This window comes from Myotis davidii, unplaced genomic scaffold (genome assembly GCF_000327345.1).
Source record: "Myotis davidii unplaced genomic scaffold, ASM32734v1 scaffold1693, whole genome shotgun sequence".
In the NCBI taxonomy this organism is placed as follows: Eukaryota; Metazoa; Chordata; class Mammalia; order Chiroptera; family Vespertilionidae; genus Myotis; species Myotis davidii.
The window spans coordinates 31,893-47,266 of NW_006284386.1; the positions used below are offsets into that span (position 1 = coordinate 31,893).

General features: G+C 41.0%; 1 pseudogene; it reads left to right on the forward strand.

The window, feature by feature from the left end:
• Nucleotides 1-7,022: 7,022 nt before the first annotated feature.
• LOC102754757 overlaps nt 7,023-15,374 on the forward strand; it is a 25,601-nt pseudogene continuing 17,249 nt past the window's right edge.

The window sequence follows — 15,374 nt, forward strand, 5'->3', positions numbered from 1 at the left end:
ATAGTTCATTGTTTCTCCCATCCAAGTACTAACCAGGCCCGACCCTGCTTAGCTTCCCAGATCAGACGAGATCGGGCGCGTTCAGTGTGGTATGGCCGTAGACAGTTCATTGTTTCTTATTAAATTTTGAAGTCATTTTTAAAACTCAGGAAAAAAGTCATTAATTTGAAATCTACTTGTTTGGTGTTTCTGATAATTCAGATACAATGTGGGAATTTCTTATTAAGTTAGACTGAGATAATTGTCTAAGTTCAGGCTGCTATAACAAAGTACGGGATGGTTTTTAACAACAAAAATGTATTCCTTACAATTCTGGAGAATGGAAGTCCACGGTCAGGACACCAGCGTGGATGGGTTGTGGGGACTGCTCCCTTCCAGGTTGCAGGCTGTCCCCAGCTTCTCCTTGTGTCCTCACATGGCAGACAGAGAGGACTAGCTCTCTTCCTCCACTAACCCTGTCATGACCACTCCAACCGCATGCTCTAAATAGCTTCTCAAGGCCCCATGTCCTAATACCATCCTATTGGGAATTAAGGTTTCAACATAAATCTTGCAGGGTGGGGGGGGGGTCGGGACACAAACATGCAAACTGTGATAATGTTTTGTTTAATATATTTTTATGGATTTCAGAGAGAAAGGAGATGGAGAAAGAGATAGAAACATCAATGGTGAGAATCATTGATCAGCTGCCTCCTCCACATCCCCTACTGGGGATCGGGCCCACAACCCAGGCATATGCCCTTGACCAGAATCGAACCTGGGACCCATCAGTCTGCAGGCAGATGCTCTATCCACTGAGCAAAACCAGCTAGGGCCGTGATAATGTTTTAAGAACAGAAGAATTTACCTAATGAAGGGCTATAGAAAAGAAGAGTTCTCTGTCATTGAAGGTTTTTTTTTTTAATCATTAAAGTCATAAACCATTAAATCCAAAAGGGAACATAATACATATTTTCTAGTCTCCTCATTTCCCAGATGAGAAAACAAAGGTCTGAGGAGTCGTAGGGGTAGATTAAGACCCAGAACATAAGAGTCTTATTTCCAGACCAGTGTTCATTCCCCTATACTTGGTTGGATGTTTCTAATATATCATTTTATAATATAGGCCTTTGAGGCTTTTTAATACCTTTATTAAAGCACTTACTTGTTTAACCCTAGCCAGTTTGACTCAGTGGATAGAGGGTTGGCCATGGACTGAAGGGTCCCTGGTGGGCATGTACCTTGGTTGCAGGCTTGATCCCCAGCTCTGTGCAAGAGGCAGCCAATGGATATGTCTCTCTCACATTTCTCTCTGTCTCTCCCCCTCTATTCCACTCTCTCTAAAAATCAATGGAAAAATATCCTTGGGTGAGAATTTAAAAAAATGTATTTGTTGAGATTCATTTATACTTAATATGTCCTCCAATAGAAAACAATAAAACTTTATTTTTAAAAATAATATTCTCTAATATAAACTCTTCCCAAAGCTCAACTGGCCTCTCCTCTCATCCTCTAATTATCTGGAATTAGTGTAACATTTTTTTTACTGGCCCCACTCTCATCAAAAACCACATAGTAATTAGCAAATCGAAGGCACACTAAAGGCAGATGACACTATCTTGGCTTGTAAGGATAATTGTGAGTTTCCTGATAAAAATCAATTTTTATCGGCTCACTTATATTCCATAATAAGGCCACTGTGGCACTTCCTGCTCAAGGCATATAAGTGAGAGTAAGTTCGTATTTGATTTTAATAAATGCTGTCTGTGGGAAGCCTGGACAGAAATGAACAGATGTTGGAACCATATGATAATAGTGTGGCAGGGTAAAAAAACCTGTGCATTTATAGGGCACACCTGGTGTTTATACTTTTGCAACTTTTATAACTATAGCATCTGGCCCTTTGCTGCTGTTCTTTAATTTTCAAATACCCAGGATCTTATGTCTCTTGCAGTGTAGGCATGTCCATCAGAAGAAAAAAAGAGCAGTAAACATAATCATGAATTGTTCAGAGAGAGACTTTGGCTGCCCCATGAAGAACTTGTATTAAAATTTTAAAATATGAGAAAACATTTATATCAGCCTTTCCCAGCTCTTAAGAGGCAAGAAAGTTTCACTCAAGGGTTGCAATATCGTCTATCCACACTGCAAATTTTCCCAATATTTAAATTGTCAATAAAGATAACTTACAGGGAATATCTAAAATACTTAGAGCACTGTAGGCTCAAAGTTATGCCACTTGTATTCTATTTGGTCCAAGTGATGTAGGTTGAGGTGGACAAAAAGAATATAATTTGAGGTAACTCTAGTTTGCTTGAATTTTGTGATTTTATCTGAGATTCAGGGGGTGCTCATGTGTTAAAACAGTGGTTCTCAACCTTGGCTGCACATTAGAATCACCTGGGAATTTTTTTAAAATCCTGATTTCTGGGCCTCACTTTAGAGTAGTGAATAAGATCTGGTTTCTATAGCAAGTCATATTTCCTAAAGATGACCACAATTTTGGCAAGGCAATTTTTTTCAGAAAACATCCTACTTGGGTTACCCTTCAGTATCAGAGTGATACTGAATCTACTGGGGTTTATCAGATGTCAAATTTACATAAGATTTTCATGAACTGGATAGATTTCAGTGAGGAGGAAATCCCTCAGGTGACAACCTCAACCCCCTAAATCAAGGATGGAAAACACTTGGTGGAGCAATGAATCGTGGATTCTTTCTCATTGAGTACCAGCAAGCTTCAACCAGGCCTACTCCCAGGCATTCGGAGTTGGTTTATGGAATAAGCCAGAAATGAGAGACAGCAGGCATGAAACAGGAAGAAAAGAGAACCAAGTCAATGATGCGTTACCAGGTGGGCCACCACTCTGAGTCATTGTAGGACCATCTAATTTAAATTTACCTCATGAAATGCAATCCAGGACCAACCGCCTAAAAGGGAAAAGCATTTAACCATCAGCTCTATTTCCCATTGGCTAAAGGTTGCCCTACAGGGTGGTAAATTTCCCCACCTGCTCCCAGGTTGATCCTGTTTGAATGCCAACTGCCTTCTTGGAGCATCCCTAGGCAAGGAATTGGAGAAGCTCTGGGCCCAGAGGTTGCCTGGGCTGACTAGCAGACCCTGGGCGACGGATGAACAATTACTCCAACACAGTTTCACTGTGAAAGAGAGGGCTAAGGGGTTGCCTGGCTCAAGGGACCAAGCAGTCTCAATTGCCTGCCTCATTAGGCTTTTATTGTAACAGCAGTTTGAGATCAAGTTTATCTTTAGATGCAATCAGTAGGTGCTCCCCAGCAAGAAGCGAGAGTCATTTGCGGCCGCCCAAAACAAGGCACTGGCATGAAGACTGGTCAAAACCTACTCGGTTGCCCAGATGTGACTGGGGAGAGATGAAAGCCGAGGTTTGAAGCTGTGCACAAGAAATGGTCAATACACACTTTGCAGGGCCCACCAATGAGAAAGTATTCAAGTCGTTCACACAGTAATGACAAACAGAAGAGCAGTTAGTATTCTACAGCTGTTATTTTTAAACTCCCCCACATAATTTAAACCTGAACTGGAAAAGTTTGTTCCTCTTTCAATTAGTATTAATGAAATAATGCCGCTGAGATTGGTTACTCTGATAAGCACTATGGAACTGATGAAAAATGGATTTTTATTAGTATTTTATCCTTATTAGCAAGGAAATTCCACAATCATGCTGTTACACACAATTTTGGATAAGCAGCTTCTCATAATTATGAAATATAGAGCTATGGAATCTAATTTAAATAATTCCACTAATTCTCTGAGGTTTTTAATCACATCTGTGATTTTTTTCAAGACCAAAGATGACAGATTTACCTTTCGTGAAAGAAGACAATTTACTTATCAACAAAATCTTACCGTATCATAATTACTAACATGTCTATTTCCCTTTCTGGCATTGATTTAGAACACTTTGAAATTGCTATAACTTAAATTTGTGGCTATGCTTCATAACACTCCTACTTAGCCTGTTTGCCAAAATCATCCAAGCGTATCCCGCTCCTGTTGAGACTGCAGTGGAGGGTTGAGAGGCGGATAGGAGGCAGTTCATTTGGGAAGGCAGTCCGATTCATATCTGCCATTTATAGGACTCCTGAAATGTGCTAGTCACTGTGCTAAGTAAATGCTGTTCATATATCGTGTCATTTAATACCAAATAGGTGTTTTTATCCCCATTGGACAGTTGAAAAAAACAAAGCCCAGAGAGGTTGAATAATATGTCCATGGTCACATTGTTGTAACTGATTTAGCCAAGATTCAAACGAGTGTCTTTTATTTCCACATTCAGGCTGTTCGTCAGCAGTTTGCTGCTTTTGATTTCGATGTCTGGAATGACGAGGGTAGGACCTATAATTCTTTGTACACTGAGTCCATTAGAAATTTAGTTTTTTGTTAAGTGTCTAGAAGAATCTCTGGAAGAATCTATCAACTGCTCACTCCTTTGCAGCTTAGAGCCATGGACACCCTGTCCAGTTTGCCTGCCAGGTACTGCCTTTTCCCTCTCACCTGCAGTCAGACCACATGGCTTGGTTTTCTTTTGACATATTCCTAGAGCACTCCCAGCAGCACTTGATTCCTGAGAAAATACTGCATAAAACACAATCACATTTCTATTCATCAATTTTTTATCAACCTTACAGATGTTCATTTAGAGAGGGTTTTTTATTTTATTTTACTTTGTTGTTGTTGTTAATCCTCACCCGGGGATATTTTCCATTGATTTTGAGGAGGGGGAGAGAGAGACAGAGAAACATAGATGCGAGAGAGACGCATCTATTGGTTGCCTCCCAAACACACCCCGATAAGGGCTGGGATCGAGCCTGCAAACAAGGCTTATGCCCTTGACCAGAATCAAACCCGGGACCCTTCAGTCCACTGGCCGACACTCTCCACTAGGCCAAACTGGGTAGGGCAGTTTTGAGAGTTTTTAATGAACTTTCTAAATATTATATCCTCAGTTGCACTAACAATGTGAAAGTTTTGATGTTGTTTGGGCCCCTTGCACAGGAAGAGTCCACCTGGCCTCCCCCTTATGAAGTGATTAAACCCACATCACTCCCATCCATATTCTCAAATATTAAATTGAACAGTATTCATTAAGTTCATTAAGCTCTCCCATTGTTATTTTAACATATCCATGTAGGTGCATGGTACTTAATGAAATTATTATTCTTTCTTTCTCATCTTGCAGAAGTCATCCAGCCTAGACAAAGTGGGTTAGAGGCAATATTCTGGGTTCTTTATTCTAGAAAGTGTGTGGCTCTACTTGGAGGCAACTACATTATATCTGCCACAGTCTCAGCAAATGTTTCTCTATAATTGGTAATGCTTGACCAAATTAGCCTGTATGTCATGAACCAAGAGTACTGAAAAGCCATGAGCTTAATTAATTGACAGGTAGAATATGTCTTTCTCCACAAACCAGGTCCTGTTGGAGCAGTGAGTGTTCAAACGGGTCATCACACCAAGACAGAGGCCACATCTTTCATCTTGTTTTGCTTCAAGTTTCCAATTGACATATGATACCATTTAGTAGTTACAAGAATGATTAAAGCACTGTAAAAAGTGTCTATAGCAATAATTAGCTAACTATACATTAGAATGACAAAAGACACTTAGAAAGTTTGCTTACCTAACTACTAAGCTTTGCTCTGGGCCAGGTCAGGGTTCTTTTTGCTTGGGCAGCGTTGTTAATGTCGGGTCCTTGATAGAGCAATAGACATACAATGGGGAGAGTTGAATTACCTACAGAGCAATTCCTGAATTGTGAGATTAAGATTCTTTGTGACAGCCCCCAAGAGGGAATAAATGCTTTCTGAGATACTCATACCACTGCCTCAAATCCTTATGTTGACCCTGGCCCATGAGAGGTTATGATCATCCTATAAACCAAGGCAGCCTAACTCTTGTAACAACGAATTTCAGTATCTGAGTGACTATACAGAATAAAGGTTGCGTTCTCATTCATTGCATAGTCGAGTTAGGAGATGAGTGAGAAGCCTTCTACAAAACCATTGAGGATCTCAGACTTCTCCCCCAGTGTGACCTGCCATCCTCCAGTGCCTTGGAGTCCTACATTGGATCCTCTGCGTCTGTCTGGGTGACAAGAGAAGAAAGAGAATATGGAAATGGTTCACCTGCTTTTAACAGCCGTAGCGAAGCCATGACATGCACAGCCTCCGCTCATTTTCCATGGACAAGAAATAGTCACATAGATCCACCTGGATGCAAGAGGACTAGGAAATGTGAAATGCCCAAGAAAGGGAAGGAAATAAGTTGCACTTGAAACAACAATAAACACATTTCAAAATGATGCGCCTTCAGAGCACCTTGTTTGTTGACTTTGTAACACATCGCAAAATGCCATTACTCTATTTATTGATTAATTTGAGGTTTATCTGTTGTTTTGTTTTGTTTGTCTGTCTCCCCAACAAGAATATATTGAGGACAATGACCATGTCTGTTTTCCTCTATTGTATTCCTAGCACTGGCCATAGTGTCTGATACTTCATAGGCAGGTAGAGTTGTTAAATGAATGAATGCCAGTGCTATGGTAAATTAAAAAAAAAAAGAGGGAATACTGTAATAGTTCCTTTTTTAAAAATATTTTTTAATTGATTTTAGAGAGGAAGGGAGAGAGAGAGAGAGAAACATCAATGATGAGAGAGAATCATTGATTTACTGCCTCCTGCAAGCCCCCTACTGGGGATGGAGCGCATAACCGGGATATGTGCCATTGACCAAAATTGAACCTGGGACCCTTCAGTCTGCAGGCCAATGCTCTAGCCACTGAGCCAAACCAGCCAGGGCTATAACAGTTCCTTAATTCTAAGATGTACTCTTTAATGAATAACAGATTTTCAGTGGGGTGGAGAATCACCACCATAATAAAAATACTTATTGTTAAGACATATCCAGAGTTCAAAATATTAATCTGAAAAAATGTATAAAAATCCATGATAATTCTGCCTGATGGGCTCTGTGAGGTTTCACTGGGCACATGTCATTTGCGCGAATGGGAAGATGGCATTGTCAGGTTTCAAAAAGTTGGGAAAAGACATTTGGACATGGAGAAGCCCGTGCACAAGGCCAGTGCAGCGTCGTCCCTTTGGGAACAGTGAGTAATTGGCTGCAGTTAAAGTGAAGAGTGCCGGAGGGAAGCGACCCGAGATGAGTCTGGAAAGGCAGGCTCCAGCGATGGGGTGTCATTGACAACTTCTGAGCAAAGAACTGACATTGTCAGACATGTGCTTTACACATTTGTGTTTTCATTCTGGCAGCAGCATGAAGGACATGACCCAGGAGGTCTAGACTGGAGTGAAGGAAACTAGTTATGAGGCTGTTGGAGGTGTGGGAGGTGAATGGAAGGGTTAGTGTTTGTAATATGTCAGCTCAATAAAATAAAATATGCAAACACAACATAATCTCTTTTTTACAAGGATAATTAACATACATTGAAGGAGTAGAAAAAAAAACATTTGTTGTATGGGATTATTTATGGTAGACAATTTCTCATTACCACATCAAATTAGCTTGAACCACCTTATGGAAAATAAAAATCACTTTGTTAGACCGAGGTCTTTTTTTTGATATATTTTATTGATTTTTTACAGAGAGGAGGGGAGAGAGATAGAGTTAGAAACATCGATGAGAGAGAAACATCGACCAGCTGCCTCCTGCACATCTCCTACTGAGGATGTGCCTGCAACCAGGTACATGCCCTTGACCGGAATCGAACCTGGGACCTTTCAGTCCGCAGGCTGACGCTCTATGCACTGAGCCAAACCGGTTTCGGCCCGAGGTCTTCTTTATAATGATATTCTTTATAATATCTTATATTAAAATCAGTTTTTCCTTCAGTCTATTTTAGCAATTAAGAACATTCCATTTCCATCATCTATTATACTATTGGGTGTGTGGAGATAGAGTATTTTGACTTCTTTATGCCCATCTCATCTATCTTTTCTTCTAAGTAAAGAGGAATTTCTTTATTACTTTTCATTGTTGTGTTTTCAGATTTGAACCATTCCTAATACACTGGGGGGAAGGGGATGGAATTTCCCCTCAGGATTCTTATGGCTGTTGAATAATTAAAATGAATTAAGGTAGATTAAGAGGATAAAATCAAGGTTTAACATGTGTGCACAGGGAATTCACATAAGCATGAAAACTCCAAAGACTGAGACACATTGGGGTATATATGTCATTCTGGACTAAGGAGGGGGAGGTAGGTCTTTAGGAAATAAGGCAATTCACAGGGCGCTGAAAAAAGTTCATGTTTAGTAAACAATTTTTGGCTGGGCCAACTTGAAACAATGGAACAAAGAGAGGACTTTGATCCAAGGGCTTTGCTCGGATCCCCCTGTCTCCCACACCCAGTCCAGAGGAAACTATAGTCGTCTCATCTATGATGATAGCTCCTTCCTGGCACAAGCCTCCTATCTTCAATTCTTTGAGGCAGTTAGCGGGGAGTTCAAAGGTTCTTCCTGAGCCTTCTGGGCCTTGATTCTTTCCAGCTTGAAATCATCTGTATCCCAGAGTGGCACCTTTTGGGCAACTCATTCTGAACCCCTAACACCCCTCTTGTTCTTAATAGCATTGGGATTGTGGAGCTGAGAAAGCAAACCTTCTGAAGACTGCACTTTGTATTGAATGTATTGAAAGGGTGACCTGGTACTTTCTAGATAAATCCCAGTTTGATGACAAGAACATAGGCTTTCTGGTCAGAACAACGCGGGCTGAGTTGCAGCTCTGCTTACCTACCAGTAGGTCACTTCACCACCACCTTGTTAATGTAGGAAACATTCAAACCTGTAAAGAATTTTTTGTGAGTTTATTTGAGCTAACCTGTTGACAATTTCCGGGAAGCAGAGTCTCAATGGACTGAGATAATGCTCCAGAGAATGGCAGTTATGCACCTTGTTTTACACATTACAATCAAAAGAGGAGATGTGCCCTACGTGAAATCCATTGGTAATAGGTTAGGGAGGCTGCGGGAGAAAGCTAAGTGGGGAAACCTCTGGGATTGGCTAAAAAGTAAAATGATAGACACACACTTCTTTTATTTAGTGGGTGCAGAATAGTTAACAGTCAACAATGAACTAATGACAATGAGGGGATTTGTGGTCTCCGCAGAGCATGCCTGTGCTTTGAGGGGTCCAGGAAAAGGAAAATAACTTGGACATTCCAAAGATGTGTTATCATAGATGCAAAAAGACAATAGGCTCCATTAAGGGAAAATGGACCTTTGTCAGGGAAGATACCGGCCTGGGACATGACTACCCACCATAAACTGCTGGGAAGATACCGGCCTGGGACATGACTACCCACCATAAACTGCTTTTTAATTTAAAAAGTTTTAATTTCAGATCATGCTTTGTGGTTACTTTAGGTCTCTGAGTTTTCAAGGCCGCCACACAGGCTTTCCCTGAGCTAGTCAGGTTAGCAGGCGGCCCCTTTTCATACACAACCTCCTTGGGTGGTTGTCAAAAGTAAGATAAGCTAATGTCGGTAAAGGCCCTAGGAGATTGCCACAGGGCTCAACAAATATTTACTGCATCCATCCTCCAGGGCCCTAGTTAGCCATCCAACTTTCCACTTGCTCAGATTCCCCCTCTTTCTTTCTCACATATATCCTGGCTTGTATTGAAACAGTGATCCAATGATTGGTTTTTCCTTTAGTTATATTTATTTATAGAAAACATTTTTGCATAACATTGCTTGTCTCTTGTGTTGCGTTTGTACCATGTTTTTCCCTAAGTGGCATGACAGGCAATTCTCCATTTCTTCCCATCAGCCTTTGCCACATTTTCTCCCCCCCAAATTTGTTTCTTTAAAGTTTGTTTCCTTATCATCAATAGGATTAGTTATAAAAATGAAATCAATAACAACCATTTCCCAGATGTTCCCTTTATCATATGCTTTGCTTTGTATGTTTCTCCCAGTTAAGCAGGCCCCCTATCATCTTTATATAATTTTTTCTTTGTTTTCTTAAAGTTGGAAATATAGCTTCTCTCCCCTTCAGGAGACAGTGTTACTAAAGTCTCAATTTTCTAGTTTCCAGTTTAGTGTACATGACTTTATTATCTTTTAAAATAAGTTTTATTACTTTGGATTCAATCTTCTTGACCTGAACCTTTACTGAGATTTCAACGTTTTAAAGTTTTCTTCTACTCCCACACATCTAGTTATTCTTGGTCCATAATCACTCCATTTGGGGTCTAGCTCTGTTAGTTTTTACTTAACCTATGAGTATCACTACACACACCCTTGCTATCCCTCCTACTCAATTGGTTTGGCTATGTAAACTTGATTTTATTTAAAATAGTGATTTCTTGACCTTAAGGGCTGTGTGTGTGTGTGTGTGTGTGGTCGTGGTGTTGAATCCCTTAAAAAAGTTATTTATTTTAAGAGACTTTTATTTTGTTTCTTTATTTTACAAGGTGGGATTTTTCCTCTCTATATTAAAAGCAACTTAAGGCATCAGTCTTGAAATCACTTGGATAGTGGAGGCTGTCTCAATATCTCCATCAGTGATTTGAAGCATCCACATCCTCTGGTTACAGAATTAAAGTACCTCCGGCTTCTAGCATTCGGCAAAGAACCACCTCTAAGACAATTGAATATACTCAGATGACATAATACAATTTTCCAACAGCATTTCTGTGATACTGTCTTGGGCAAGTCTATGGCTTTAACACTTTTAGTTGTTAGGCAAATAAGGTAAATGCATGTATAGTATTCATATCCTGAACTGATGAGTTGTTTTGATTCATATCCTGGAACAAAAGCAACCAAAGGTAAAATGGCAGCCTCCAATTTAGTTGGGTTCAACAGGTATTTATTGAGTGCCTACTATGTGCCTCAAGTATGACACATGGACTCCATGATTTCTAGAGGATATTTTAATATTGATGAAGACAGGGAGAAGTTGGGGCCCCAGTGTGCTCATCTAAATAACCTAGAAGCTGTTGGAGTTTTTCCAATCTTCAAAAATCTCTGAAAAATTTATCTTAATTTTGCCTATATCTTTTTAAAATAAATATCTTTTATATTTATTTATTTATTTATTTATTTACTAGATGGAAACATTTCTGGCTTGGGCAATTAAAATAGCCATAAGCCAAGGACAGAGATATCTCTGGCCTGAGCAGCCAGGAGATCAAGGGCAACTCCAACCGGCAAGACAAGGGGGAGAGAAAAAAGGGAGCACCATATGGGCTCTGAGCTTTGAAACCAAGTCTATGTAACAGAATGACCAATGAGAAAAGCAAGGGGGGGGGGTCCCAAATTAAGGAAAGTGACCAATTAAAAAAGGTCAGGTTCAAACAAAGAGCTGCATTGTATATAAACCGGAGAGAAAGGGACACGAGACACATATTTTTTAGATTGATTTTCCCATTAGAGTGAGCAAGAGAGCAGGCTTTTCCCATGTGGGTGGGGGCGGACTTCCCATGGGGTCCTCTTTGGGGACACCCCTGTCAAGATGGAGTTTGTATCTGCTTCCAATAAACTTCTACATTTTTTATTAAAGAAACCTTTATGTCCACGAGTTTATTCTTCAAACTTCGTGCGAACAAGAACCCACAGAAAGAAAAGTCTGCACCCCGAACCCCACGTTTCAGGAACATCAATGATGAGAGAGAATCATTGGTTGGCTGCCTCCTACATGCCACATACGTGGGATCAGGTCCATAACCTGAGTGTGTGCCCTGACTCAGAATCAAACTGAACCTGAGCATCATAAGTTGATGCTCAACCACTGAGCCACACCAACCAGGCTGCCTATATTTTTTGGCTCAACAAAGAATTCCAACATTTGGGGAGGAGGGCATAGGAAGCTACAAAATACCTATGAGCTACTTTAAGCAAAGAAATGAGAAAAGGCTGGTGTTTCCTGACTGACTACCTCCTCCCTGGTAGACCTGTGTCACCTGACTGTAGATAAATAGGCAGAATGTGTTCACTTGCTGAGATGGAGGACCTATGAATTATCCACCACAGTCATTTGGTTATTTGGAATAACTTAGGCAACCAAAGGGGTAAGAACCCTGCCTTACCCCAGGTGACCTTGACACAAATAATTTTTTTTTTTGCTAGAACAAGTTCTGAAAGGAATTTTAGAGACAAAATAGGCAGGTTTAGGGAGTCTTAGAAATAAAGAGGGCCCATGGGAGAGGAATGCATACATGGAGACCCAAAATGCTTATCTGACTTGTACAGAGGCTAGAGAAATGCCACAGGATAAGGGGGGAGGAAGGCATGCATTCACAGAGGATAAAGAAATGTCACAGGATAATGGGAAGAAGGAAACATTTTCACAGAGGATAGAGGAATGTTGCAAGATAAAGGGAAGAAAAAAAGGGGAACACCACCTTTGAAACTGATACTATGTAGCAAAATGACCAATGAGGAAAGCATGGGGGTCCAAAATTAAGAAGGGTCTAGTTAGAAAGGGTCAGGTTCAAACAAAGAAATACAGCATATATAAACTGGAGACAAAGGGACACCAGACAGATTTTTTTAGATTACAGATTTTCAGATTTTAGATTTTTTGGACTTAGATTTTTTTTCTCATTAGAGAGAGAGTGAGCAGGTTTTTCCCATTTGGAGGCCCCTCCCCAGGGTGTCCCCAGACACCCCTGCCAAGATGGAGTTTGTATGTGCTTCCAATAAACTTCTACATTTTTATTAAATAAATCTGTTAGTCCACTAATTTATTCTTCATCTTTGTCGGACAAGGACCCACAAGAAGTCTGCACCGCAAAACCCACATTTCAGTTGTTTATCCCACTTCCTTCTGCCTATAACATCAAACAGGTGGTTCCTATTCACTGGGCATCACACTTTCACCCACATCTACCATGCATACACATACACCCACTTTTTGCCAATGTATGGGGAGGAAAAATTTTCCTCTACTCTCTTAGAGGTCTATGGCTTGGCCCAAGAATTAAACAGATTAACAGAAGAAAAGCATACAGATTTTATTTGACTATTTACATGAACATGGAAGTCTTCCCAAGAGAATGAAGACCTGAAGAAGTGACCAGAGCAGGAAACTTCTATACCTTTTAGACAAAGAAACAATAAATTTGTGAAGAATTGACGAGACGAAAGGACATGGGCTATGTGTAGTAGTAAATGGTAAAGAAGTAACTAGGTTTGTTTATACAGTCTGCTCAAGGCCCTAAATTCCCTGTCTCTGGTGATAAGCACATCTCCTATCCTCCTGCTTCAGGGAGGGTACCTTTCGTGGGGCAGGAAGATTTATCTCCTGCTTTTAAGAGGACAAAGGAGGGGCAGAGTGTCCTGTTTGCACCAGCTGTTTCTTAAGTACCTTTAATTCAAAATAATCAATGTGCTGCCCTGGTTGGCATTTTGGCATTGCTCAGTTTTTAGAATGGCGTGCACCCCTCTCCCCGCGACACACACCACCACCACCACCACCACCACCACCACCACCACCAAAGGGTCTTGGGTTCAATTCCTGATCAAGGGCACGTACCTGGGTCGCAGGTTCAATCCCCGCCCCAGTCTCAATGGGTGTGGGAGGCAACCAATCAATATGTCTCTCTCACATCTATGTTTCTCTGTTGCTCTCTCCCCCTCCTCTTCTCCCTTCCACTCTCTCTGAAAATAAATGGAAAAAATATCCTCTGGTGAGGATTAATAACAACAACAAATAAAATAAATAAACAAAAATCTATCTGCCAAAGTGGTATATATTGAGGTGACATCTTCTGCTATCTTTCACAAAAATAAAGGGAATAGTTTCTAGTCACATGTACTGGAGCTTTTTTGTTTTGTTAGGTGAGAAAATGTTAGGGGCAGAAATAGAATATTGGGGACCAGCTACAATGATAAGAATTGTTACTCCTGCTCTGTTAACCGTGATGGTTCTGTTCTGGTTAGAGAAAACACATTCTAACCTGGCTGAGAGTTGTATGCCCTGGGACATGGGAGCTAATATGGGAATGCAGTCTGTCCTCCTTTCATTAGGATATGGGAATTTTGGGACTGGAAACGCGTGGTGTTCCCCTGGGCAGGATGGTTCCCAGGCTCTTGTCTGGTGAAGTTGAAGAATGAAACCATGGACAGAAGATAGCAAGGGTGGAAATTTCTTGAGAAACAAGCACAGACTCCCACGTGGGGAGAGGGAGAGAGTCCCACTGAGTCCCTTTTTCCTATGGTTTATAAAGGCTGCAGTTTTTGTGCCTTCCTTTTCCCTAAGGTTTATAAAGGCTGAAGTTTTGGGGCCTCATTATCCCCTCTGATTGGTCACTATTCCCCTTTGGTTTGGTCACTATAGCAACTCCTGAGCTCAAGTCTCATTTGAAGTACTTGAAATTCCCTCCTTCTCTCTTATTGTTCTCCTTTCCCTCTGGGCTTTTCTTCCCCCTTCCCTTTATTTTGTAAATGTGTACCTTTTGCTACTCCCAGCTCCCTTGTCTTATGGAAATATATCCTTTTGCAACTCTGTAGCCCTGTGTTTTTTCCATGGACCCTGTAGTTTTTAAAAATTTGCTAAACCTGCCTATTTCACCCCCCTTCCTCCCCCACCAAATTCCTTTCACTGAGAACTGCCTATCATTATGGGAAGATTTACAACTTCGTGGCTGAAAATCTAGTTCTGGAGGCACCCACTCTTTACAACCTGCAGGCCCTATTGCTTGTAATCTGGTCCTGGGGCACCGCCCTCTGTAAACGCGCCCCCGCCACCCCAGCCCACATGACTTGTATCTGTAATGATTATCCCATTCCTACCTTCCCATGCTTGTAATTCATACTTTCCCACACAATCTTTGTCCTTCTACCCAATATAAACAGCTGGCTTATGGTGGGGGCCGAGCAGATATTTGTGGCTGACCTGCTGCTCTCCCATGATGCAGGCAGTATTGGAATAAACGCTCATATATGATTCAACCCTGTCCCTGCTTAATTGGCTCAACTAGTGATAGGCAGCCCAGACCCCTTGTCCCATTAAAAAAGAAAAAGTTTTGGTTGAGGGAGGGGGTCAGGGGAGACTAGAATGAAGGGCGAAGGGGATGGAATGAGCTTCAGCCTGAGTGCTTCTATATATAGAGTGGGTTAGAGGGAGAAGCTGAGGAACAAAATACAATGCTGCTACCCAGACACAACATCTTTGACATACAGGACGGCTTATCTTTGTAGGGGAGAAAAAATAATTTTCACTCTACTTTTGATTCCTTGTCTAAGATTCCAGATAATAAAGGACAAATTAACAAAAGAAAAACAAACAAGTTAACATGTGTACCTCATTTATACATGGGAAATACCCAAGGAGAAATGAATAAACACCCAGAGGTGGCCCAAGCCACAACCTTAAAATACCATCTTCAGCTAA